Here is a 24,228-nt window from a genome sequence, read left to right as displayed (position 1 = left end):
ACCAGGCTAATCAGATACATCTGTCCAAGGTTGCAGTGTGTGATGTTCCACGGAGAGTGGTCACTGTAAAATCGGGGTTCAACCAGGATCTCACTGAGAAAAGTCACTGTGATGTTCCGCTCAGAGTGGTCACTTTTAAATCAGGGCTCCTCTGGGATTTGAACCCGGGACATCTCGCACCCTAAGCGAGAATCATACCCCTAGACCAACGAGCCAGACTGTGGGAGTACGGGATGGCTGTTTGGCTGGTGACTGTATATTTTCAATGGTTTTCAGCACATGTCTGCAGGTAATACTCAACACATAGGGTTGCAGAGCAAATTAAGGGGGGGAAAAATTCAAGTCACCCAGGCTTTATTCACAACGTCTGTATGGTTGTGCCGTTTACACTCAAGTCGAACAGGGCTAGAATACAAGTGTCGTGGAAGACAGCAAATCTCACAAGCAGGGTTTGTAATTCCTGCAGGAGTTGCAGCAGTATATCTTCAATCATAACTAAGAAGAACTTTATTTGTTGATTTGCCCCTGGTGTATTACATCTGCCTGGCCTCTTCATGTTTTAAGATGGTTTTGTTGAAAAGGAATTAACCTGTAAAGTGGTGGGCCTTGGAAAAATGGCTTTGTTTTCACAAGGAATGATCAGCCATGTCACAGTGGTGCAGCTGGAGAGAGAATTATGGACTCAACTGGAGTTGGAACCTTTCTTGACCTCTCATGAACCAAGCACCCTTGTCAGAACCACTTGTTCCACAGAGAGGTCAACTTCTTGTTCAATGTAAAACCAGGGCTCGTCCGGGATTTGAACCCGGGACCTCTCGCACCCGAAGCGAGAATCATACGCCTAGACCAACGAGCCAGCATGCCTTTCGGAAGAGGTGCTCAGATGGAATGCTCAACTCCTGGCATTATTCCTCAAGACATTATGGGGAACAAAGGATCAAGGTTTCTAGTAGTTCTTCAGAACACATTTATGGTTTTTATTATTCCAGTCCATTTAAACAGGGCCAGAATTGTCTTTGTAGACAGCGTTTCCACATGAAAAGGCTTTGCAACAACTTTGGGAGCTGCAGCAGACTACCTGCTACAATGTGAAACCAGAAAAGTGGTTGCTTTTGTCACCATTACTTATAAGAGCTGCAGAAACTCCCTCGACTCCAATCTGTATGAAAAGATACTTTAACAAACTGAGGTCTTGTTCAATCCTTTGTCCTAAATCAGGCTTTTTGCTGGTGAGAAATAGAGAATTCTTAATGCTATCCAGAGAGGAAAAAATCAAGGCTGGAATAGGCTGCAGGAACTCCTGCTTCACATTGTTTTCATGCCCTGAGTGAAAGGTCCTTCAATTCACCTCTATTAAAACAGCGATGAAAGTGATTTGTGAGCAATTCCACAAAGAGCCTTTTATCATCTCTGTGCACTATCTCAAGAACTGTACTGTTTACGTCTCAAGATGTTTTTGTAGAAGCAGAATGAACCTGATGTGCATGAGTCTGGGAAACAAGGATTTGCTTAAAGACAAGATCTGGTTGACAGGGACTTATGTTCTGATTTGGAACCTGAAACCTCTCATTAACCACCAGGCTAATCAGAAACTTCTGTCCAAGGTTGCAGTGTGTGATGTTCCACGGAGAGTGGTCACTGTAAAATCGGGGTTCAACCAGGATCTCACTGAGAAAAGTCACTGTGATGTTCCGCTCAGAGTGGTCACTTTTAAATCAGGGCTCGTCTGGGATTTGAACCCGGGACCTCTCGCACCCGAAGCGAGAATCATACGCCTAGACCAACGAGCCAGCATGCCTTTCGGGGGAGGTGCTCAGACGGAATGCTCAACTCCTGACATCATTCCTCAAGACATTATGGGGAACAAAGGATCAAGGTTTCTAGTATTTCTTCAGAACACATTTATGTTTTTTATTCATTCCAATCCATTTAAACAGGGCCAGAATTGTCTTTGTGGACAGCATTTCCACATGAAAAGGCTTTGGGACAACTTTGGGAGCTGCAGCAGACTACCTGCTACAGTGTGTAACCAGAAAAGTGGTTGCTTTTGTCACCATTACTTATAAGAGCTGCAGAAACTCCCTCGACTCCAATCTGTATGAAAAGATACTTTAACAAACTGAGGTCTTGTTCAATCCTTTGTCCTAAATCAGGCTTTTTGCTGGTTAGAAATAGAGAATTCTTAATGCTATCCAGAGAGGAAAAAATCAAGGCTGAGTCTGGGAAACAAGGATTTGCTTAAAGACAAGATCTGGTTGACAGGGACATATGTTCCGATTTGGAACCTGAAACCTCTTATTAACCACCAGGCTAATCAGATACATCTGTCCAAGGTTGCAGTGTGTGATGTTCCACGGAGAGTGGTCACTGTAAAATCGGGGTTCAACCAGGATCTCACTGAGAAAAGTCACTGTGATGTTCCGCTCAGAGTGGTCACTTTTAAATCAGGGCTCCTCTGGGATTTGAACCCGGGACATCTCGCACCCTAAGCGAGAATCATACCCCTAGACCAACGAGCCAGACTGTGGGAGTACGGGATGGCTGTTTGGCTGGTGACTGTATATTTTCAATGGTTTTCAGCACATGTCTGCAGGTAATACTCAACACATAGGGTTGCAGAGCAAATTAAGGGGGGGAAAAATTCAAGTCACCCAGGCTTTATTCACAACGTCTGTATGGTTGTGCCGTTTACACTCAAGTCGAACAGGGCTAGAATACAAGTGTCGTGGAAGACAGCAAATCTCACAAGCAGGGTTTGTAATTCCTGCAGGAGTTGCAGCAGTATATCTTCAATCATAACTAAGAAGAACTTTATTTGTTGATTTGCCCCTGGTGTATTACATCTGCCTGGCCTCTTCATGTTTTAAGATGGTTTTGTTGAAAAGGAATTAACCTGTAAAGTGGTGGGCCTTGGAAAAATGGCTTTGTTTTCACAAGGAATGATCAGCCATGTCACAGTGGTGCAGCTGGACAGAGAATTATGGACTCAACTGGAGTTGGAACCTTTCTTGACCTCTCATGAACCAAGCACCCTTGTCAGAACCACTTGTTCCACAGAGAGGTCAACTTCTTGTTCAATGTAAAACCAGGGCTCGTCCGGGATTTGAACCCGGGACCTCTCGCACCCGAAGCGAGAATCATACGCCTAGACCAACGAGCCAGCATGCCTTTCGGAAGAGGTGCTCAGATGGAATGCTCAACTCCTGGCATTATTCCTCAAGACATTATGGGGAACAAAGGATCAAGGTTTCTAGTAGTTCTTCAGAACACATTTATGGTTTTTATTATTCCAGTCCATTTAAACAGGGCCAGAATTGTCTTTGTAGACAGCGTTTCCACATGAAAAGGCTTTGCAACAACTTTGGGAGCTGCAGCAGACTACCTGCTACAATGTGTAACCAGAAAAGTGGTTGCTTTTGTCACCATTACTTATAAGAGCTGCAGAAACTCCCTCGACTCCAATCTGTATGAAAAGATACTTTAACAAACTGAGGTCTTGTTCAATCCTTTGTCCTAAATCAGGCTTTTTGCTGGTGAGAAATAGAGAATTCTTAATGCTATCCAGAGAGGAAAAAATCAAGGCTGGAATAGGCTGCAGGAACTCCTGCTTCACATTGTTTTCATGCCGAGTGAAAGGTCCTTCAATTCACCTCTATTAAAACAGCGATGAAAGTGATTTGTGAGCAATTCCACAAAGAGCCTTTTATCATCTCTGTGCACTATCTCAAGAACTGTACTGTTTACGTCTCAAGATGTTTTTGTAGAAGCAGAATGAACCTGATGTGCATGTTGATTTGCCCCTGGTGTATTACATCTGCCTGGCCTCCTCATGTTTTAAGATGGTTTTGTTGAAAAGGAATTAACATGTAAAGTGGTGAGCCTTGGAAACATGGCTTTGTTTTCACAAGGAATGATCAGCCATGACACAGTGGTGCAGCTGGACAGAGAATTATGGACTTAACTGGAGTTGGAACCTTTCTTGACCTCTCATGAACCAAGCACCCTTGTCAGAACCACTTGTTCCACAGAGAGGTCAACTTCTTGTTCAATCTAAAACCAGGGCTCGTCCGGGATTTGAACCCGGGACCTCTCGCACCCAAAGCAAGAATCATACGCCTAGACCAACGAGCCAACATGCCTTTCGGGGGAGGTGCTCAGACGGAATGCTCAACTCCTGACATCATTCCTCAAGACATTATGGGGAACAAAGGATCAAGGTTTCTAGTATTTCTTACGAACACATTTATGTTTTTTATTCATTCCAGTCCATTTAAACAGGGCCAGAATTGTCTTTGTGGACAGCATTTCCACATGAAAAGGCTTTGCGACAACTTTGGGAGCTGCAGCAGACTACCTGCTACAATGTGTAACCAGAAAAGTGGTTGCTTTTGTCACCATTACTTATAAGAGCTGCAGAAACTCCCTCGACTCCAATCTGTATGAAAAGATACTTTAACAAACTGAGGTCTTGTTCAATCCTTTGTCCTAAATCAGGCTTTTTGCTGGTGAGAAATAGAGAATTCTTAATGCTATCCAGAGAGGAAAAAATCAAGGCTGGAATAGGCTGCAGGAACTCCTGCTTCACATTGTTTTCATGCCCTGAGTGAAAGGTCCTTCAATTCACCTCTATTAAAACAGCGATGAAAGTGATTTGTGAGCAATTCCACAAAGAGCCTTTTATCATCTCTGTGCACTATCTCAAAAACTGTACTGTTTACGTCTCAAGATGTTTTTGTAGAAGCAGAATGAACCTGATGTGCATGAGTCTGGGAAACAAGGATTTGCTTAAAGACAAGATCTGGTTGACAGGGACTTATGTTCTGATTTGGAACCTGAAACCTCTCATTAACCACCAGGCTAATCAGATACATCTGTCCAAGGTTGCAGTGTGTGATGTTCCACGGAGAGTGGTCACTGTAAAATAGGGGTTCAACCAGGATCTCACTGAGAAAAGTCACTGTGATGTTCTGCTCAGAGTGGTCACTTTTAAATCAGGATTTGATCCCGGGACCTCTCGCACCCTAAGCGAGAATCATACCCCTAGACCAACGAGCCAAACTGTGGGAGTACGGGATGGCTGTTGGCTGGTAACTGTATATTTTCAATGTTTTTCAGCACATGTCTGCAGGTAATACTCAACACATAGGGTTGCAGAGCAAATTAAGTGGGGGGAAAGTTCAAGTCACCCAGGCTTTCTTCGCAACGTCTGTATGGTTGTGCCCTTTACACTCAAGTCGAGCAGGGCTAGAGTACAAGTGTCGTGGATGACAGCAAATCTCACAAGCAGGGTTTGTAATTCCTGCAGGAGTTGCAGCAGTATATCATCAATCATAACTAAGAAGAACTTTATTTGTTGATTTGCCCCTGGTGTATTACATCTGCCTGGCCTCCTCATGTTTTAAGATGGTTTTGTTGAAAAGGAATTAACATGTAAAGTGGTGAGCCTTGGAAACATGGCTTTGTTTTCACAAGGAATGATCAGCCATGTCACAGTGGTGCAGCTGGACAGAGAATTATGGACTCAACTGGAGTTGGAACCTTTCTTGACCTCTCATGAACCAAGCACCCTTGTCAGAACCACTTGTTCCACAGAGAGGTCAACTTCTTGTTCAATGTAAAAACAGGGCTCGTCCAGGATTTGAACCCGGGACCTCTCACACCCAAAGCGAGAATCATACGCCTAGACCAACGAGCCAGCATGCCTTTCGGGGGAGGTGCTCAGACGGAATGCTCAACTCCTGACATCATTCCTCAAGACATTATGGGGAACAAAGGATCAAGGTTTCTAGTAGTTCTTCAGAACACATTTATGTTTTTTATTAATTCCAGTCCATTTAAACAGGGCCAGAATTGTCTTTGTGGACAGCGTTTCCACATGAAAAGGCTTTGCGACAACTTTGGGAGCTGCAGCAGACTACCTGCTACAATGTGTAACCAGAAAAGTGGTTGCTTTTGTCACCATTACTTATAAGAGCTGCAGAAACTCCCTCGACTCCAATCTGTATGAAAAGATACTTTAACAAACTGAGGTCTTGTTCAATCCTTTGTCCTAAATCAGGCTTTTTGCTGGTGAGAAATAGAGAATTCTTAATGCTATCCAGAGAGGAAAAAATCAAGGCTGGAATAGGCTGCAGGAACTCCTGCTTCACATTGTTTTCATGCCCTGAGTGAAAGGTCCTTCAATTCACCTCTATTAAAACAGCGATGAAAGTGATTTGTGAGCAATTCCACAAAGAGCCTTTTATCATCTCTGTGCACTATCTCAAAAACTGTACTGTTTACGTCTCAAGATGTTTTTGTAGAAGCAGAATGAACCTGATGTGCATGAGTCTGGGAAACAAGGATTTGCTTAAAGACAAGATCTGGTTGACAGGGACTTATGTTCTGATTTGGAACCTGAAACCTCTCATTAACCACCAGGCTAATCAGATACATCTGTCCAAGGTTGCAGTGTGTGATGTTCCACGGAGAGTGGTCACTGTAAAATAGGGGTTCAACCAGGATCTCACTGAGAAAAGTCACTGTGATGTTCTGCTCAGAGTGGTCACTTTTAAATCAGGATTTGATCCCGGGACCTCTCGCACCCTAAGCGAGAATCATACCCCTAGACCAACGAGCCAAACTGTGGGAGTACGGGATGGCTGTTGGCTGGTAACTGTATATTTTCAATGTTTTTCAGCACATGTCTGCAGGTAATACTCAACACATAGGGTTGCAGAGCAAATTAAGTGGGGGGAAAGTTCAAGTCATCCAGGCTTTCTTCGCAACGTCTGTATGGTTGTGCCCTTTACACTCAAGTCGAACAGGGCTAGAGTGCAAGTGTCGTGGAAGACAGCAAATCTCACAAGCAGGGTTTGTAATTCCTGCAGGAGTTGCAGCAGTATATCATCAATCATAACTAAGAAGAACTTTATTTGTTGATTTGCCCCTGGTGTATTACATCTGCCTGGCCTCTTCATGTTTTAAGATGGTTTTGTTGAAAAGGAATTAACCTGTAAAGTGGTGGGCCTTGGAAAAATGGCTTTGTTTTCACAAGGAATGATCAGCCATGTCACAGTGGTGCAGCTGGAGAGAGAATTATGGACTCAACTGGAGTTGGAACCTTTCTTGACCTCTCATGAACCAAGCACCCTTGTCAGAACCACTTGTTCCACAGAGAGGTCAACTTCTTGTTCAATGTAAAACCAGGGCTCGTCCGGGATTTGAACCCGGGACCTCTCGCACCCGAAGCGAGAATCATACGCCTAGACCAATGAGCCAGCATGCCTTTCGGGAGAGGTGCTCAGATGGAATGCTCAACTCCTGGCATTATTCCTCAAGACATTATGGGGAACAAAGGATCAAGGTTTCTAGTAGTTCTTCAGAACACATTTATGGTTTTTATTATTCCAGTCCATTTAAACAGGGCCAGAATTGTCTTTGTAGACAGCGTTTCCACATGAAAAGGCTTTGCAACAACTTTGGGAGCTGCAGCAGACTACCTGCTACAATGTGTAACCAGAAAAGTGGTTGCTTTTGTCACCATTACTTATAAGAGCTGCAGAAACTCCCTCGACTCCAATCTGTATAAAAAGATACTTTAACAAACTAAGGTCTTGTTCAATCCTTTGTCCTAAATCAGGCTTTTTGCTGGTGAGAAATAGAGAATTCTTAATGCTATCCAGAGAGGAAAAAATCAAGGCTGGAATAGGCTGCAGGAACTCCTGCTTCACATTGTTTTCATGCCCTGAGTGAAAGGTCCTTCAATTCACCTCTATTAAAACAGCGATGAAAGTGATTTGTGAGCAATTCCACAAAGAGCCTTTTATCATCTCTGTGCACTATCTCAAGAACTGTACTGTTTACGTCTCAAGATGTTTTTGTAGAAGCAGAATGAACCTGATGTGCATGAGTCTGGGAAACAAGGATTTGCTTAAAGACAAGATCTGGTTGACAGGGACTTATGTTCTGATTTGGAACCTGAAATCTCTCATTAACCACCAGGCTAATCAGATACATCTGTCCAAGGTTGCAGTGTGTGATGTTCCACGGAGAGTGGTCACTGTAAAATAGGGGTTCAACCAGGATCTCACTGAGAAAAGTCACTGTGATGTTCCGCTCAGAGTGGTCACTTTAAAATCAGGGCTCATCCGGGATTTAAACCCGGGACCTCTCGCACCCTAAGCGAGAATCATACCCCTAGACCAACGAGCCAGACTGTGGGAGTACGGGATGGCTGTTGGCTGGTAACTGTATATTTTCAATGTTTTTCAGCACATGTCTGCAGGTAATACTCAACACATAGGGTTGCAGAGCAAATTAAGTGGGGGGAAAGTTCAAGTCACCCAGGCTTTCTTCGCAACGTCTGTATGGTTGTGCCCTTTACACTCAAGTCGAGCAGGGCTAGAGTACAAGTGTCGTGGATGACAGCAAATCTCACAAGCAGGGTTTGTAATTCCTGCAGGAGTTGCAGCAGTATATCATCAATCATAACTAAGAAGAACTTTATTTGTTCATTTGCCCCTGGTGTATTACATCTGCCTGGCCTCCTCATGTTTTAAGATGGTTTTGTTGAAAAGGAATTAACATGTAAAGTGGTGAGCCTTGGAAACATGGCTTTGTTTTCACAAGGAATGATCAGCCATGTCACAGTGGTGCAGCTGGACAGAGAATTATGGACTCAACTGGAGTTGGAACCTTTCTTGACCTCTCATGAACCAAGCACCCTTGTCAGAACCACTTGTTCCACAGAGAGGTCAACTTCTTGTTCAATGTAAAAACAGGGCTCGTCCAGGATTTGAACCCGGGATCTCTCGCACCCAAAGCGAGAATCATACGCCTAGACCAACGAGCCAGCATGCCTTTCGGGGGAGGTGCTCAGACGGAATGCTCAACTCCTGACATCATTCCTCAAGACATTATGGGGAACAAAGGATCAAGGTTTCTAGTAGTTCTTCAGAACACATTTATGTTTTTTATTAATTCCAGTCCATTTAAACAGGGCCAGAATTGTCTTTGTGGACAGCGTTTCCACAAGAGAGGTCAACTTCTTGTTCAATGTAAAAACAGGGCTCGTCCAGGATTTGAACCCGGGACCTCTCGCACCCAAAGCGAGAACCATACGCCTAGACCAACGAGCCAGCATGCCTTTCGGGGGAGGTGCTCAGACGGAATGCTCAACTCCTGACATCATTCCTCAAGACATTATGGGGAACGAAGGATCAAGGTTTCTAGTAGTTCTTCAGAACACATTTATGTTTTTTATTATTCCAGTCCATTTAAACAGGGCCAGAATTGTCTTTGTGGACAGCGTTTCCACATGAAAAGGCTTTGCGACAACTTTGGGAGCTGCAGCAGACTACCTGCTACAATGTGTAACCAGAAAAGTGGTTGCTTTTGTCACCATTACTTATAAGAGCTGCAGAAACTCCCTCGACTCCAATCTGTATGAAAAGATACTTTAACAAACTGAGGTCTTGTTCAATCCTTTGTCCTAAATCAGGCTTTTTGCTGGTGAGAAATAGAGAATTCTTAATGCTATCCAGAGAGGAAAAAATCAAGGCTGGAATAGGCTGCAGGAACTCCTGCTTCACATTGTTTTCATGCCCTGAGTGAAAGGTCCTTCAATTCACCTCTATTAAAACAGCGATGAAAGTGATTTGTGAGCAATTCCACAAAGAGCCTTTTATCATCTCTGTGCACTATCTCAAGAACTGTACTGTTTACGTCTCAAGATGTTTTTGTAGAAGCAGATTGAACCTGATGTGCATAAGTCTGGGAAACAAGGATTTGCTTAAAGACAAGATCTGGTTGACAGGGACTTATGTTCTGATTTGGAACCTGAAACCTCTCATTAACCACCAGGCTAATCAGATACATCTGTCCAAGGTTGCAGTGTGTGATGTTCCACGGAGAGTGGTCACTGTAAAATCGGGGTTCAACCAGGATCTCACTGAGAAAAGTCACTGTGATGTTCTGCTCAGAGTGGTCACTTTTAAATCAGGGCTCGTCTGGGATTTGAACCCGGGACCTCTCGCACCCTAAGCGAGAATCATACCCCTAGACCAACGAGCCAGACTGTGGGAGTACGGGATGGCTGTTGGCTGGTAACTGTATATTTTCTATGTTTTTCAGCACATGTCTGCAGGTAATACTCAACACATAGGGTTGCAGAGCAAAGTAAGGGGGGGAAAGTTCAAGTCATCCAGGTTTTCTTCGCAACGTCTGTATGGTTGTGCCCTTTACACTCAAGTCGAACAGGGCTAGAGTGCAAGTGTCGTGGAAGACAGCAAATCTCACAAGCAGGGTTTGTAATTCCTGCAGGAGTTGCAGCAGTATATCATCAATCATAACTAAGAAGAACTTTATGAGTTGATTTGCCCCTGGTGTATTACATCTGCCTGGCCTCCTCATGTTTTAAGATGGTTTTGTTGAAAAGGAATTAACATGTAAAGTGGTGAGCCTTGGAAACATGGCTTTGTTTTCACAAGGAATGATCAGCCATGACACAGTGGTGCAGCTGGACAGAGAATTATGGACTTAACTGGAGTTGGAACCTTTCTTGACCTCTCATGAACCAAGCACCCTTGTCAGAACCACTTGTTCCACAGAGAGGTCAACTTCTTGTTCAATGTAAAACCAGGGCTCGTCCAGGATTTGAACCCAGGACCTCTCGCACCCAAAGCGAGAACCATACGCCTAGACCAACGAGCCAGCATGCCTTTCGGGGGAGGTGCTCAGACGGAATGCTCAACTCCTGACATCATTCCTCAAGACATTATGGGGAACAAAGGATCAAGGTTTCTAGTATTTCTTCAGAACACATTTATGTTTTTTATTCATTTCAGTCCATTTAAACAGGGCCAGAATTGTCTTTGTGGACAGCATTTCCACATGAAAAGGCTTTGCGACAACTTTGGGAGCTGCAGCAGACTTCCTGCTACAATGTGTAACCAGAAAAGTGGTTGCTTTTGTCACCATTACTTATAAGAGCTGCAGAAACTCCCTCGACTCCAATCTGTATGAAAAGATACTTTAACAAACTGAGGTCTTGTTTAATCCTTTGTCCTAAATCAGGCTTTTTGCTGGTGAGAAATAGAGAATTCTTAATGCTATCCAGAGAGGAAAAAATCAAGGCTGAGTCTGGGAAACAAGGATTTGCTTAAAGACAAGATCTGGTTGACAGGGACTTATGTTCCGATTTGGAACCTGAAACCTCTCATTAACCACCAGGCTAATCAGATACATCTGTCCAAGGTTGCAGTGTGTGATGTTCCACGGAGAGTGGTCACTGTAAAATCGGGGTTCAACCAGGATCTCACTGAGAAAAGTCACTGTGATGTTCCGCTCAGAGTGGTCACTTTTAAATCAGGGCTTCTCTGGGATTTGAACCAGGGACATCTCGCACCCTAAGCGAGAATCATACCCCTAGACCAACGAGCCAGACTGTGGGAGTACGGGATGGCTGTTTGGCTGGTAACTGTATATTTTCAATGGTTTTCAGCACATGTCTGCAGGTAATACTCAACACATAGGGTTGCAGAGCAAATTAAGGGGGGGAAAAGTTCAAGTCACCCAGGCTTTATTCACAACGTCTGTATGGTTGTGCCGTTTACACTCAAGTCGAACAGGGCTAGAATACAAGTGTCGTGGAAGACAGCAAATCTCACAAGCATGGTTTGTAATTCCTGCAGGAGTTGCAGCAGTATATCATCAATCATAACTAAGAAGAACTTTATTTGTTCATTTGCCCCTGGTGTATTACATCTGCCTGGCCTCCTCATGTTTTAAGATGGTTTTGTTGAAAAGGAATTAACATGTAAAGTGGTGAGCCTTGGAAACATGGCTTTGTTTTCACAAGGAATGATCAGCCATGTCACAGTGGTGCAGCTGGACAGAGAATTATGGACTCAACTGGAGTTGGAACCTTTCTTGACCTCTCATGAACCAAGCACCCTTGTCAGAACCACTTGTTCCACAGAGAGGTCAACTTCTTGTTCAATGTAAAAACAGGGCTCGTCCAGGATTTGAACCCGGGACCTCTCGCACCCAAAGCGAGAATCATACGCCTAGACCAACGAGCCAGCATGCCTTTCGGGGGAGGTGCTCAGACGGAATGCTCAACTCCTGACATCATTCCTCAAGACATTATGGGGAACAAAGGATCAAGGTTTCTAGTAGTTCTTCAGAACACATTTATGTTTTTTATTATTCCAGTCCATTTAAACAGGGCCAGAATTGTCTTTGTGGACAGCGTTTCCACATGAAAAGGCTTTGCGACAACTTTGGGAGCTGCAGCAGACTACCTGCTACAATGTGTAACCAGAAAAGTGGTTGCTTTTGTCACCATTACTTATAAGAGCTGCAGAAACTCCCTCGACTCCAATCTGTATGAAAAGATACTTTAACAAACTGAGGTCTTGTTCAATCCTTTGTCCTAAATCAGGCTTTTTGCTGGTGAGAAATAGAGAATTCTTAATGCTATCCAGAGAGGAAAAAATCAAGGCTGGAATAGGCTGCAGGAACTCCTGCTTCACATTGTTTTCATGCCCTGAGTGAAAGGTCCTTCAATTCACCTCTATTAAAACAGCGATGAAAGTGATTTGTGAGCAATTCCACAAAGAGCCTTTTATCATCTCTGTGCACTATCTCAAGAACTGTACTGTTTACGTCTCAAGATGTTTTTGTAGAAGCAGATTGAACCTGATGTGCATAAGTCTGGGAAACAAGGATTTGCTTAAAGACAAGATCTGGTTGACAGGGACTTATGTTCTGATTTGGAACCTGAAACCTCTCATTAACCACCAGGCTAATCAGATACATCTGTCCAAGGTTGCAGTGTGTGATGTTCCACGGAGAGTGGTCACTGTAAAATAGGGGTTCAACCAGGATCTCACTGAGAAAAGTCACTGTGATGTTCCGCTCAGAGTGGTCACTTTAAAATCAGGGCTCATCCGGGATTTGATCCCGGGACCTCTCGCACCCTAAGCGAGAATCATACCCCTAGACCAACGAGCCGTACTGTGGGAGTACGGGATGGCTGTTGGCTGGTAACTGTATATTTTCAATGTTTTTCAGCACATGTCTGCAGGTAATACTCAACACATAGGGTTGCAGAGCAAATTAAGTGGGGGGAAAGTTCAAGTCACCCAGGCTTTCTTCGCAACGTCTGTATGGTTGTGCCCTTTACACTCAAGTCGAGCAGGGCTAGAGTACAAGTGTCGTGGATGACAGCAAATCTCACAAGCAGGGTTTGTAATTCCTGCAGGAGTTGCAGCAGTATATCATCAATCATAACTAAGAAGAACTTTATTTGTTGATTTGCCCCTGGTGTATTACATCTGCCTGGCCTCCTCATGTTTTAAGATGGTTTTGTTGAAAAGGAATTAACATGTAAAGTGGTGAGCCTTGGAAACATGGCTTTGTTTTCACAAGGAATGATCAGCCATGACACAGTGGTGCAGCTGGACAGAGAATTATGGACTTAACTGGAGTTGGAACCTTTCTTGACCTCTCATGAACCAAGCACCCTTGTCAGAACCACTTGTTCCACAGAGAGGTCAACTTCTTGTTCAATGTAAAACCAGGGCTCGTCCGGGATTTGAACCCAGGACCTCTCGCATCCAAAGCGAGAACCATACGCCTAGACCAACGAGCCAACATGCCTTTCGGGGGAGGTGCTCAGACGGAATGCTCAACTCCTGACATCATTCCTCAAGACATTATGGGGAACAAAGGATCAAGGTTTCTAGTATTTCTTCAGAACACATTTATGTTTTTTATTCATTCCAATCCATTTAAACAGGGCCAGAATTGTCTTTGTGGACAGCATTTCCACATGAAAAGGCTTTGCGACAACTTTGGGAGCTGCAGCAGACTTCCTGCTACAATGTGTAACCAGAAAAGTGGTTGCTTTTGTCACCATTACTTATAAGAGCTGCAGAAACTCCCTCGACTCCAATCTGTATGAAAAGATACTTTAACAAACTGAGGTCTTGTTCAATCCTTTGTCCTAAATCAGGCTTTTTGCTGGTGAGAAATAGAGAATTCTTAATGCTATCCAGAGAGGAAAAAATCAAGGCTGGAATAGGCTGCAGGAACTCCTGCTTCACATTGTTTTCATGCCCTGAGTGAAAGGTCCTTCAATTCACCTCTATTAAAACAGCGATGAAAGTGATTTGTGAGCAATTCCACAAAGAGCCTTTTATCATCTCTGTGCACTATCTCAAAAACTGTACTGTTTACGTCTCAAGATGTTTTTGTAGAAGCAGAATGAACCTGATGTGCATGAGTCTGGGAAACAAGGATTTGCTTAAAGACAAGATCTGGTTGACAGGGACTTATGTTCTGATTTGGAACCTGAAACCTCTCATTAACCACCAGGCTAATCAGATACATCTGTCCAAGGTTGCAGTGTGTGATGTTCCACGGAGAGTGGTCACTGTAAAATAGGGGTTCAACCAGGATCTCACTGAGAAAAGTCACTGTGATGTTCTGCTCAGAGTGGTCTCTTTTAAATCAGGGCTCGTCCGGGATTTGAACCCGGGACCTCTCGCACCCTAAGCGAGAATCATACCCCTAGACCAACGAGCCAGACTTTGGAGCAGGATGGCTGTTGGCTGGTAACTGTATATTTTCTATGTTTTTCAGCACATGTCTGCAGGTAATACTCAACACATAGGGTTGCAGAGCAAATAAGGGGGGGAAAGTTCAAGTCATCCAGGCTTTCTTCGCAACGTCTGTATGGTTGTGCCCTTTACACTCAAGTCGAACAGGGCTAGAGTGCAAGTGTCGTGGAAGACAGCAAATCTCACAAGCAGGGTTTGTAATTCCTGCAGGAGTTGCAGCAGTATATCATCAATCATAACTAAGAAGAACTTTATGAGTTGATTTGCGCCTGGTGTATTACATCTGCCTGGCCTCCTCATGTTTTAAGATGGTTTTGTTGAAAAGGAATTAACATGTAAAGTGGTGAGCCTTGGAAACATGGCTTTGTTTTCACAAGGAATGATCAGCCATGACACAGTGGTGCAGCTGGACAGAGAATTATGGACTTAACTGGAGTTGGAACCTTTCTTGACCTCTCATGAACCAAGCACCCTTGTCAGAACCACTTGTTCCACAGAGAGGTCAACTTCTTGTTCAATGTAAAACCAGGGCTCGTCCGGGATTTGAACCCGGGACCTCTCGCACCCAAAGCGAGAATCATACGCCTAGACCAACGAGCCAACATGCCTTTCGGGGGAGGTGCTCAGACGGAATGCTCAACTCCTGACATCATTCCTCAAGACATTATGGGGAACAAAGGATCAAGGTTTCTAGTAGTTCTTCAGAACACATTTATGTTTTTTATTATTCCAGTCCATTTAAACAGGGCCAGAATTGTCTTTGTGGACAGCGTTTCCACATGAAAAGGCTTTGCGACAACTTTGGGAGCTGCAGCAGACTACCTGCTACAATGTGTAACCAGAAAAGTGGTTGCTTTTGTCACCATTACTTATAAGAGCTGCAGAAACTCCCTCGACTCCAATCTGTATGAAAAGATACTTTAACAAACTGAGGTCTTGTTCAATCCTTTGTCCTAAATCAGGCTTTTTGCTGGTGAGAAATAGAGAATTCTTAATGCTATCCAGAGAGGAAAAAATCAAGGCTGGAATAGGCTGCAGGAACTCCTGCTTCACATTGTTTTCATGCCCTGAGTGAAAGGTCCTTCAATTCACCTCTATTAAAACAGCGATGAAAGTGATTTGTGAGCAATTCCACAAAGAGCCTTTTATCATCTCTGTGCACTATCTCAAGAACTGTACTGTTTACGTCTCAAGATGTTTTTGTAGAAGCAGATTGAACCTGATGTGCATAAGTCTGGGAAACAAGGATTTGCTTAAAGACAAGATCTGGTTGACAGGGACTTATGTTCTGATTTGGAACCTGAAACCTCTCATTAACCACCAGGCTAATCAGATACATCTGTCCAAGGTTGCAGTGTGTGATGTTCCACGGAGAGTGGTCACTGTAAAATAGGGGTTCAACCAGGATCTCACTGAGAAAAGTCACTGTGATGTTCCGCTCAGAGTGGTCACTTTAAAATCAGGGCTCATCCGGGATTTGATCCCGGGACCTCTCGCACCCTAAGCGAGAATCATACCCCTAGACCAACGAGCCGTACTGTGGGAGTACGGGATGGCTGTTGGCTGGTAACTGTATATTTTCTATGTTTTTCAGCACATGTCTGCAGGTAATACTCAACACATAGGGTTGCAGAGCAAATAAGGGGGGGAAAGTTCAAGTCATCCAGGCTTTCTTCGCAACGTCTGTATGGTTGTGCCCTTTACACTCAAGTCGAACAGGGCTAGAGTGCAAGTGTCGTGGAAGACAGCAAATCTCACAAGCAGGGTTTGTAATTCCTGCAGGAGTTGCAGCAGTATATCATCAATCATAACTAAGAAGAACTTTATGAGTTGATTTGCGCCTGGTGTATTACATCTGCCTGGCCTCCTCATGTTTTAAGATGGTTTTGTTGAAAAGGAATTAACATGTAAAGTGGTGAGCCTTGGAAACATGGCTTTGTTTTCACAAGGAATGATCAGCCATGACACAGTGGTGCAGCTGGACAGAGAATTATGGACTTAACTGGAGTTGGAACCTTTCTTGACCTCTCATGAACCAAGCACCCTTGTCAGAACCACTTGTTCCACAGAGAGGTCAACTTCTTGTTCAATGTAAAACCAGGGCTCGTCCGGGATTTGAACCCGGGACCTCTCGCACCCAAAGCGAGAATCATACGCCTAGACCAACGAGCCAACATGCCTTTCGGGGGAGGTGCTCAGACGGAATGCTCAACTCCTGACATCATTCCTCAAGACATTATGGGGAACAAAGGATCAAGGTTTCTAGTAGTTCTTCAGAACACATTTATGTTTTTTATTATTCCAGTCCATTTAAACAGGGCCAGAATTGTCTTTGTGGACAGCGTTTCCACATGAAAAGGCTTTGCGACAACTTTGGGAGCTGCAGCAGACTACCTGCTACAATGTGTAACCAGAAAAGTGGTTGCTTTTGTCACCATTACTTATAAGAGCTGCAGAAACTCCCTCGACTCCAATCTGTATGAAAAGATACTTTAACAAACTGAGGTCTTGTTCAATCCTTTGTCCTAAATCAGGCTTTTTGCTGGTGAGAAATAGAGAATTCTTAATGCTATCCAGAGAGGAAAAAATCAAGGCTGGAATAGGCTGCAGGAACTCCTGCTTCACATTGTTTTCATGCCCTGAGTGAAAGGTCCTTCAATTCACCTCTATTAAAACAGCGATGAAAGTGATTTGTGAGCAATTCCACAAAGAGCCTTTTATCATCTCTGTGCACTATCTCAAGAACTGTACTGTTTACGTCTCAAGATGTTTTTGTAGAAGCAGATTGAACCTGATGTGCATAAGTCTGGGAAACAAGGATTTGCTTAAAGACAAGATCTGGTTGACAGGGACTTATGTTCTGATTTGGAACCTGAAACCTCTCATTAACCACCAGGCTAATCAGATACATCTGTCCAAGGTTGCAGTGTGTGATGTTCCACGGAGAGTGGTCACTGTAAAATAGGGGTTCAACCAGGATCTCACTGAGAAAAGTCACTGTGATGTTCCGCTCAGAGTGGTCACTTTAAAATCAGGGCTCATCCGGGATTTGATCCCGGGACCTCTCGCACCCTAAGCGAGAATCATACCCCTAGACCAACGAGCCGTACTGTGGGAGTACGGGATGGCTGTTGGCTGGTAACTGTATATTTTCAATGTTTTTCAGCACATGTCTGCAGGTAATACTCAACACATAGGGTTGCAGAGCAAATTAAGTGGGGGGAAAGTTCAAGTCACCCAGGCTTTCTTCGCAACGTCTGTATGGTTGTGCCCTTTACACTCAAGTCGAGCAGGGCTAGAGTACAAGTGTCGTGGATGACAGCAAATCTCACAAGCAGGGTTTGTAATTCCTGCAGGAGTTGCAGCAGTATATCATCAATCATAACTAAGAAGAACTTTATTTGTTGATTTGCCCCTGGTGTATTACATCTGCCTGGCCTCCTCATGTTTTAAGATGGTTTTGTTGAAAAGGAATTAACATGTAAAGTGGTGAGCCTTGGAAACATGGCTTTGTTTTCACAAGGAATGATCAGCCATGACACAGTGGTGCAGCTGGACAGAGAATTATGGACTTAACTGGAGTTGGAACCTTTCTTGACCTCTCATGAACCAAGCACCCTTGTCAGAACCACTTGTTCCACAGAGAGGTCAACTTCTTGTTCAATGTAAAACCAGGGCTCGTCCGGGATTTGAACCCAGGACCTCTCGCATCCAAAGCGAGAACCATACGCCTAGACCAACGAGCCAACATGCCTTTCGGGGGAGGTGCTCAGACGGAATGCTCAACTCCTGACATCATTCCTCAAGACATTATGGGGAACAAAGGATCAAGGTTTCTAGTATTTCTTCAGAACACATTTATGTTTTTTATTCATTCCAATCCATTTAAACAGGGCCAGAATTGTCTTTGTGGACAGCATTTCCACATGAAAAGGCTTTGCGACAACTTTGGGAGCTGCAGCAGACTTCCTGCTACAATGTGTAACCAGAAAAGTGGTTGCTTTTGTCACCATTACTTATAAGAGCTGCAGAAACTCCCTCGACTCCAATCTGTATGAAAAGATACTTTAACAAACTGAGGTCTTGTTCAATCCTTTGTCCTAAATCAGGCTTTTTGCTGGTGAGAAATAGAGAATTCTTAATGCTATCCAGAGAGGAAAAAATCAAGGCTGGAATAGGCTGCAGGAACTCCTGCTTCACATTGTTTTCATGCCCTGAGTGAAAGGTCCTTCAATTCACCTCTATTAAAACAGCGATGGAAGTGATTTTTGAGCAATTCCACAAAGAGCCTTTTATCATCTCTGTGCACTATCTCAAGAACTGTACTGTTTACGTCTTAAGATGTTTTTGTAGAAGCAGATTGAACCTGATGTGCATAAGTCTGGGAAACAAGGATTTGCTTAAAGACAAGATCTGGTTGACAGGGACTTATGTTCTGATTTGGAACCTGAAACCTCTCATTAACCACCAGGCTAATCAGAAACTTCTGTCCAAGGTTGCAGTGTGTGATGTTCCACGGAGAGTGGTCACTGTAAAATCGGGGTTCAACCAGGATCTCACTGAGAAAAGTCACTGTGATGTTCCGCTCAGAGTGGTCACTCTTAAATCAGGGCTCATCCGGGATTTGAACCCGGGACCTCTCGCACCCTAAGCGAGAATCATACCCCTAGACCAACGAGCCAGACTGTGGGAGTACGGGATATATCTTCAATCATAACTAAGAAGAACTTTATTTGTTGATTTGCCCCTGGTGTATTACATCTGCCTGGCCTCTTCATGTTTTAAGATGGTGTTGTTGAAAAGGAATTAACCTGTAAAGTGGTGGGCCTTGGAAAAATGGCTTTGTTTTCACAAGGAATGATCAGCCATGTCACAGTGGTGCAGCTGGACAGAGAATTATGGACTCAACTGGAGTTGGAACCTTTCTTGACCTCTCATGAACCAAGCACCCTTGTCAGAACCACTTGTTCCAGAGAGAGGTCAACTTCTTGTTCAATGTAAAACCAGGGCTCGTCCGGGATTTGAACCCGGGACCTCTCGCACCCGAAGCGAGAATCATACGCCTAGACCAACGAGCCAGCATGCCTTTCGGGAGAGGTGCTCAGATGGAATGCTCATCTCCTGGCATTATTCCTCAAGACATTATGGGGAACAAAGGATCAAGGTTTCTAGTAGTTCTTCAGAACACATTTATGGTTTTTATTATTCCAGTCCATTTAAACAGGGCCAGAATTGTCAGCTGGACAGAGAATTATGGACTCAACTGGAGTTGGAACCTTTCTTGACCTCTCATGAACCAAGCACCCTTGTCAGAACCACTTGTTTCACAGAGAGGTCAACTTCTTGTTCAATGTAAAACATTGAACATAAGACATTATGGGGAACAAAGGATCAAGGTTTCTAGTAGTTCTTCAGAACACATTTATGTTTTTTATTAATTCCATTCCATTTAAACAGGGCCAGAATTGTCTTTGTGGACAGCGTTTCCACATGAAAAAGCTTTGCGACAACTTTGGGAGCTGCAGCAGACTACCTTCTACAATGTGTAACCAGAAAAGTGGTTGCTTTTGTCACCATTACTTATAAGAGCTGCAGAAACTCCCTCGACTCCAATCTGTATGAAAAGATACTTTAACAAACTGAGGTCTTGTTCAATCCTTTGTCCTAAATCAGGCTTTTTGCTGGTGAGAAATAGAGAATTCTTAATGCTATCCAGAGAGGAAAAAATCAAGGCTGGAATAGGCTGCAGGAACTCCTGCTTCACATTGTTTTCATGCCCTGAGTGAAAGGTCCTTCAATTCAGCTCTATTAAAACAGCGATGAAAGTGATTTGTGAGCAATTCCACAAAGAGGCTTTCATCATCTCTGTGCACTATCTCACGAACTGTACTGTTTATGTCTCAAGATGTTTTTGTAGAAGCAGATTGAACCTGATGTGCATAAGTCTGGGAAACAAGGATTTGCTTTAAGACAAGATCTGGTTGACAGGGACTTATGTTCTGATTTGGAACCTGAAACCTCTCATTAACCACCAGGCTAATCAGAAACTTTTGTCCAAGGTTGCAGTGTGTGATGTTCCACGGAGAGTGGTCACTGTAAAATCAGGGTTCAACCAGGATCTCACTGAGAAGTTCCGCTCAGAGTGGTCACTTTTAAATCAGGGCTCGTCCGGGATTTGAACCCGGGACCTCTCACACCCTAAGCGAGAATCATACCCCTAGACCAACGAGCCAGACTGTGGGAGTACGGGATGGCTGTTTGGCTGGTAACTGTATATTTTCAATGTTTTTCAGCACATGTCTGCAGGTAATACTCAACACATAGGGTTGCAGAGCAAATTAAGGGGGGGAAAAGTTCAAGTCACCCAGGCTTTCTTCGCAACGTCTGTATGGTTGTGCCCTTTACACTCAAGTCGAACAGGGCTAGAATACAAGTGTCGTGGAAGACAGCAAATCTCAAAAGCAGGGTTTGTAATTCCTGCAGGAGTTGCAGCAGTATATCTTCAATCATAACTAAGAAGAACTTTATTTGTTGATTTGCCTCTGGTGTATTACATCTGCCTGGCCTCTTCATGTTTTAAGATGGTTTTGTTGAAAAGGAATTAACCTGTAAAGTGGTGAGCCTTGGAAACATGGCTTTGTTTTCACAAGGAATGATCAGCCATGTCACAGTGGTGCAGCTGGACAGAGAATTGTGGACTCAACTGGAGTTGGAACCTTTCTTGACCTCTCATGAACCAAGCACCCTTGTCAGAACCACTTGTTCCACAGAGAGGTCGACTTCTTGTTCAATGTAAAACCAGGGCTCGTCAGGGATTTGAACCCAGGACCTCTCGCACCCAAAGCGAGAATCATACGCCTAGACCAACGAGCCAGCATGCCTTTCGGGGGAGGTGCTCAGACGGAATGCTCAACTCCTGACATCATTCCTCAAGACATTATGGGGAACAAAGGATCAAGGTTTCTAGTAGTTCTTCAGAACACATTTATGTTTTTTATTAATTCCAGTCCATTTAAACAGGGCCAGAATTGTCTTTGTGGACAGCGTTTCCACATGAAAAGGCTTTGCGACAACTTTGGGAGCTGCAGCAGACTACCTGCTACAATGTGTAACCAGAAAAGTGGTTGCTTTTGTCACCATTACTTATAAGAGCTGCAGAAACTCCCTCGACTCCAATCTGTATGAAAAGATACTTTAACAAACTGAGGTCTTGTTCAATCCTTTGTCCTAAATCAGGCTTTTTGCTGGTGAGAAATAGAGAATTCTTAATGCTATCCAGAGAGGAAAAAATCAAGGCTGGAATAGGCTGCAGGAACTCCTGCTTCACATTGTTTTCATGCCCTGAGTGAAAGGTCCTTCAATTCAGCTCTATTAAAACAGCGATGAAAGTGATTTGTGAGCAATTCCACAAAAAGCCTTTTATCATCTCTGTGCACTATCTCAAGAACTGTACTGTTTACGTCTCAAGATGTTTTTGTAGAAGCAGATTGAACCTGATGTGCATAAGTCTGGGAAACAAGGATTTGCTTAAAGACAAGATCTGGTTGACAGGGACTTATGTTCTGATTTGGAACCTGAAACCTCTCATTAACCACCAGGCTAATCAGAAACTTTTGTCCAAGGTTGCAGTGTGTGATGTTCCACGGAGAGTGGTCACTGTAAAATCGGGGTTCAACCAGGATCTCACTGAGAAAAGTCACTGTGATGTTCCGCTCAGAGTGGTCACTTTTAAATCAGGGCTCGTCCGAATTTGAACCCGGGCCCTCTCGCTCCCTAAGCGAGAATCATACCCCTAGACCAACGAGCCAGACTGTGGGAGTACGGGATGGCTGTTGGCTGGTAACTGTATATTTTCAATGTTTTTCAGCACATGTCTGCAGGTAATACTCAACACATAGGGTTACAGAGCAAATTAAGTGGGGGGAAAGTTCAAGTCACCCAGGCTTTCTTCGCAACGTCTGTATGGTTGTGCCCTTTACACTCAAGTCGAACAGGGCTAGAGTACAAGTGTCGTGGATGACAGCAAATCTCACAAGCAGGGTTTGTAATTCCTGCAGGAGTTGCAGCAGTATATCATCAATCATAACTAAGAAGAACTTTATTTGTTGATTTGCCCCTGGTGTATTACATCTGCCTGGCCTCCTTATGTTTTAAGATGGTTTTGTTGAAAAGGAATTAACATGTAAAGTGGTGTGCCTTGGAAACATGGCTTTGTTTTCACAAGGAATGATCAGCCATGTCACAGTGGTGCAGCTGGACAGAGAATTATGGACTCAACTGGAGTTGGAACCTTTCTTGACCTCTCATGAACCAAGCACCCTTGTCAGAACCACTTGTTCCACAGAGAGGTCAACTTCTTGTTCAATGTAAAACCAGGGCTCGTCCGGGATTTGAACCCGGGACCTCTCGCACCCAAAGCGAGAACCATACGCCTAGACCAACGAGCCAGCATGCCTTTCGGGGGAGGTGCTCAGACGGAATGCTCAACTCCTGACATCATTCCTCAAGACATTATGGGGAACAAAGGATCAAGGTTTCTAGTAGTTCTTCAGAACACATTTATGTTTTTTATTAATTCCAGTCCATTTAAACAGGGCCAGAATTGTCTTTGTGGACAGCGTTTCCACATGAAAAGGCTTTGCGACAACTTTGGGAGCTGCAGCAGACTTCCTGCTACAATGTGTAACCAGAAAAGTGGTTGCTTTTGTCACCATTACTTATAAGAGCTGCAGAAACTCCCTCGACTCGAATCTGTATGAAAAGATACTTTAACAAACTGAGGTCTTGTTCAATCCTTTGTCCTAAATCAGGCTTTTTGCTGGTGAGAAATAGAGAATTCTTAATGCTATCCAGAGAGGAAAAAATCAAGGCTGGAATAGGCTGCAGGAACTCCTGCTTCACATTGTTTTCATGCCCTGAGTGAAAGGTCCTTCAATTCACCTCTATTAAAACAGCGATGGAAGTGATTTTTGAGCAATTCCACAAAGAGCCTTTTATCATCTCTGTGCACTATCTCAAGAACTGTACTGTTTACGTCTTAAGATGTTTTTGTAGAAGCAGATTGAACCTGATGTGCATAAGTCTGGGAAACAAGGATTTGCTTAAAGACAAGATCTGGTTGACAGGGACTTATGTTCTGATTTGGAACCTGAAACCTCTCATTAACCACCAGGCTAATCAGAAACTTCTGTCCAAGGTTGCAGTGTGTGATGTTCCACGGAGAGTGGTCACTGTAAAATCGGGGTTCAACCAGGATCTCACTGAGAAAAGTCACTGTGATGTTCCGCTCAGAGTGGTCACTCTTAAATCAGGGCTCATCCGGGATTTGAACCCGGGACCTCTCGCACCCTAAGCGAGAATCATACCCCTAGACCAACGAGCCAGACTGTGGGAGTACGGGATATATCTTCAATCATAACTAAGAAGAACTTTATTTGTTGATTTGCCCCTGGTGTATTACATCTGCCTGGCCTCTTCATGTTTTAAGATGGTGTTGTTGAAAAGGAATTAACCTGTAAAGTGGTGGGCCTTGGAAAAATGGCTTTGTTTTCACAAGGAATGATCAGCCATGTCACAGTGGTGCAGCTGGACAGAGAATTATGGACTCAACTGGAGTTGGAAC

General features: G+C 43.9%; 16 non-coding genes across 16 annotated transcripts; all 16 read right to left on the bottom strand.

Moving 5' to 3' along the window:
* Nucleotides 1-784: 784 nt before the first annotated feature.
* On the bottom strand, nucleotides 785-856 carry trnap-cgg (transfer RNA proline (anticodon CGG)). Its single transcript has one exon. It is a non-coding gene; the product is annotated as a tRNA-Pro (tRNA).
* A 2,232-nt stretch (nucleotides 857-3,088) lies between these two features.
* trnap-cgg (transfer RNA proline (anticodon CGG)) lies at nucleotides 3,089-3,160 on the bottom strand. The gene has a single exon. It is a non-coding gene; the product is annotated as a tRNA-Pro (tRNA).
* Nucleotides 3,161-4,059: 899 nt separating this feature from the next.
* Nucleotides 4,060-4,131, bottom strand: trnap-ugg (transfer RNA proline (anticodon UGG)). Its single transcript has one exon. It is a non-coding gene; the product is annotated as a tRNA-Pro (tRNA).
* A 3,990-nt stretch (nucleotides 4,132-8,121) lies between these two features.
* On the bottom strand, nucleotides 8,122-8,193 carry trnap-agg (transfer RNA proline (anticodon AGG)). The gene has a single exon. It is a non-coding gene; the product is annotated as a tRNA-Pro (tRNA).
* A 1,788-nt stretch (nucleotides 8,194-9,981) lies between these two features.
* trnap-agg (transfer RNA proline (anticodon AGG)) lies at nucleotides 9,982-10,053 on the bottom strand. Its single transcript has one exon. It is a non-coding gene; the product is annotated as a tRNA-Pro (tRNA).
* A 2,871-nt stretch (nucleotides 10,054-12,924) lies between these two features.
* On the bottom strand, nucleotides 12,925-12,996 carry trnap-agg (transfer RNA proline (anticodon AGG)). Its single transcript has one exon. It is a non-coding gene; the product is annotated as a tRNA-Pro (tRNA).
* A 1,503-nt stretch (nucleotides 12,997-14,499) lies between these two features.
* trnap-agg (transfer RNA proline (anticodon AGG)) lies at nucleotides 14,500-14,571 on the bottom strand. The gene has a single exon. It is a non-coding gene; the product is annotated as a tRNA-Pro (tRNA).
* A 563-nt stretch (nucleotides 14,572-15,134) lies between these two features.
* On the bottom strand, nucleotides 15,135-15,206 carry trnap-ugg (transfer RNA proline (anticodon UGG)). The gene has a single exon. It is a non-coding gene; the product is annotated as a tRNA-Pro (tRNA).
* Nucleotides 15,207-16,068: 862 nt separating this feature from the next.
* On the bottom strand, nucleotides 16,069-16,140 carry trnap-agg (transfer RNA proline (anticodon AGG)). Its single transcript has one exon. It is a non-coding gene; the product is annotated as a tRNA-Pro (tRNA).
* Nucleotides 16,141-16,706: 566 nt separating this feature from the next.
* Nucleotides 16,707-16,778, bottom strand: trnap-ugg (transfer RNA proline (anticodon UGG)). The gene has a single exon. It is a non-coding gene; the product is annotated as a tRNA-Pro (tRNA).
* An 862-nt stretch (nucleotides 16,779-17,640) lies between these two features.
* On the bottom strand, nucleotides 17,641-17,712 carry trnap-agg (transfer RNA proline (anticodon AGG)). The gene has a single exon. It is a non-coding gene; the product is annotated as a tRNA-Pro (tRNA).
* A 1,503-nt stretch (nucleotides 17,713-19,215) lies between these two features.
* On the bottom strand, nucleotides 19,216-19,287 carry trnap-agg (transfer RNA proline (anticodon AGG)). The gene has a single exon. It is a non-coding gene; the product is annotated as a tRNA-Pro (tRNA).
* Nucleotides 19,288-19,612: 325 nt separating this feature from the next.
* trnap-cgg (transfer RNA proline (anticodon CGG)) lies at nucleotides 19,613-19,684 on the bottom strand. The gene has a single exon. It is a non-coding gene; the product is annotated as a tRNA-Pro (tRNA).
* A 1,082-nt stretch (nucleotides 19,685-20,766) lies between these two features.
* Nucleotides 20,767-20,838, bottom strand: trnap-agg (transfer RNA proline (anticodon AGG)). The gene has a single exon. It is a non-coding gene; the product is annotated as a tRNA-Pro (tRNA).
* Nucleotides 20,839-22,981: 2,143 nt separating this feature from the next.
* On the bottom strand, nucleotides 22,982-23,053 carry trnap-ugg (transfer RNA proline (anticodon UGG)). The gene has a single exon. It is a non-coding gene; the product is annotated as a tRNA-Pro (tRNA).
* An 863-nt stretch (nucleotides 23,054-23,916) lies between these two features.
* trnap-agg (transfer RNA proline (anticodon AGG)) lies at nucleotides 23,917-23,988 on the bottom strand. Its single transcript has one exon. It is a non-coding gene; the product is annotated as a tRNA-Pro (tRNA).
* Nucleotides 23,989-24,228: the final 240 nt, after the last annotated feature.

Source organism: Clarias gariepinus, chromosome 14 (genome assembly GCF_024256425.1).
Source record: "Clarias gariepinus isolate MV-2021 ecotype Netherlands chromosome 14, CGAR_prim_01v2, whole genome shotgun sequence".
Classification (NCBI taxonomy): domain Eukaryota; kingdom Metazoa; phylum Chordata; class Actinopteri; order Siluriformes; family Clariidae; genus Clarias; species Clarias gariepinus.
The sequence above is the reverse complement of the archived record's forward strand: the minus strand, read 5'-3'. Positions and strand labels throughout refer to the sequence as shown.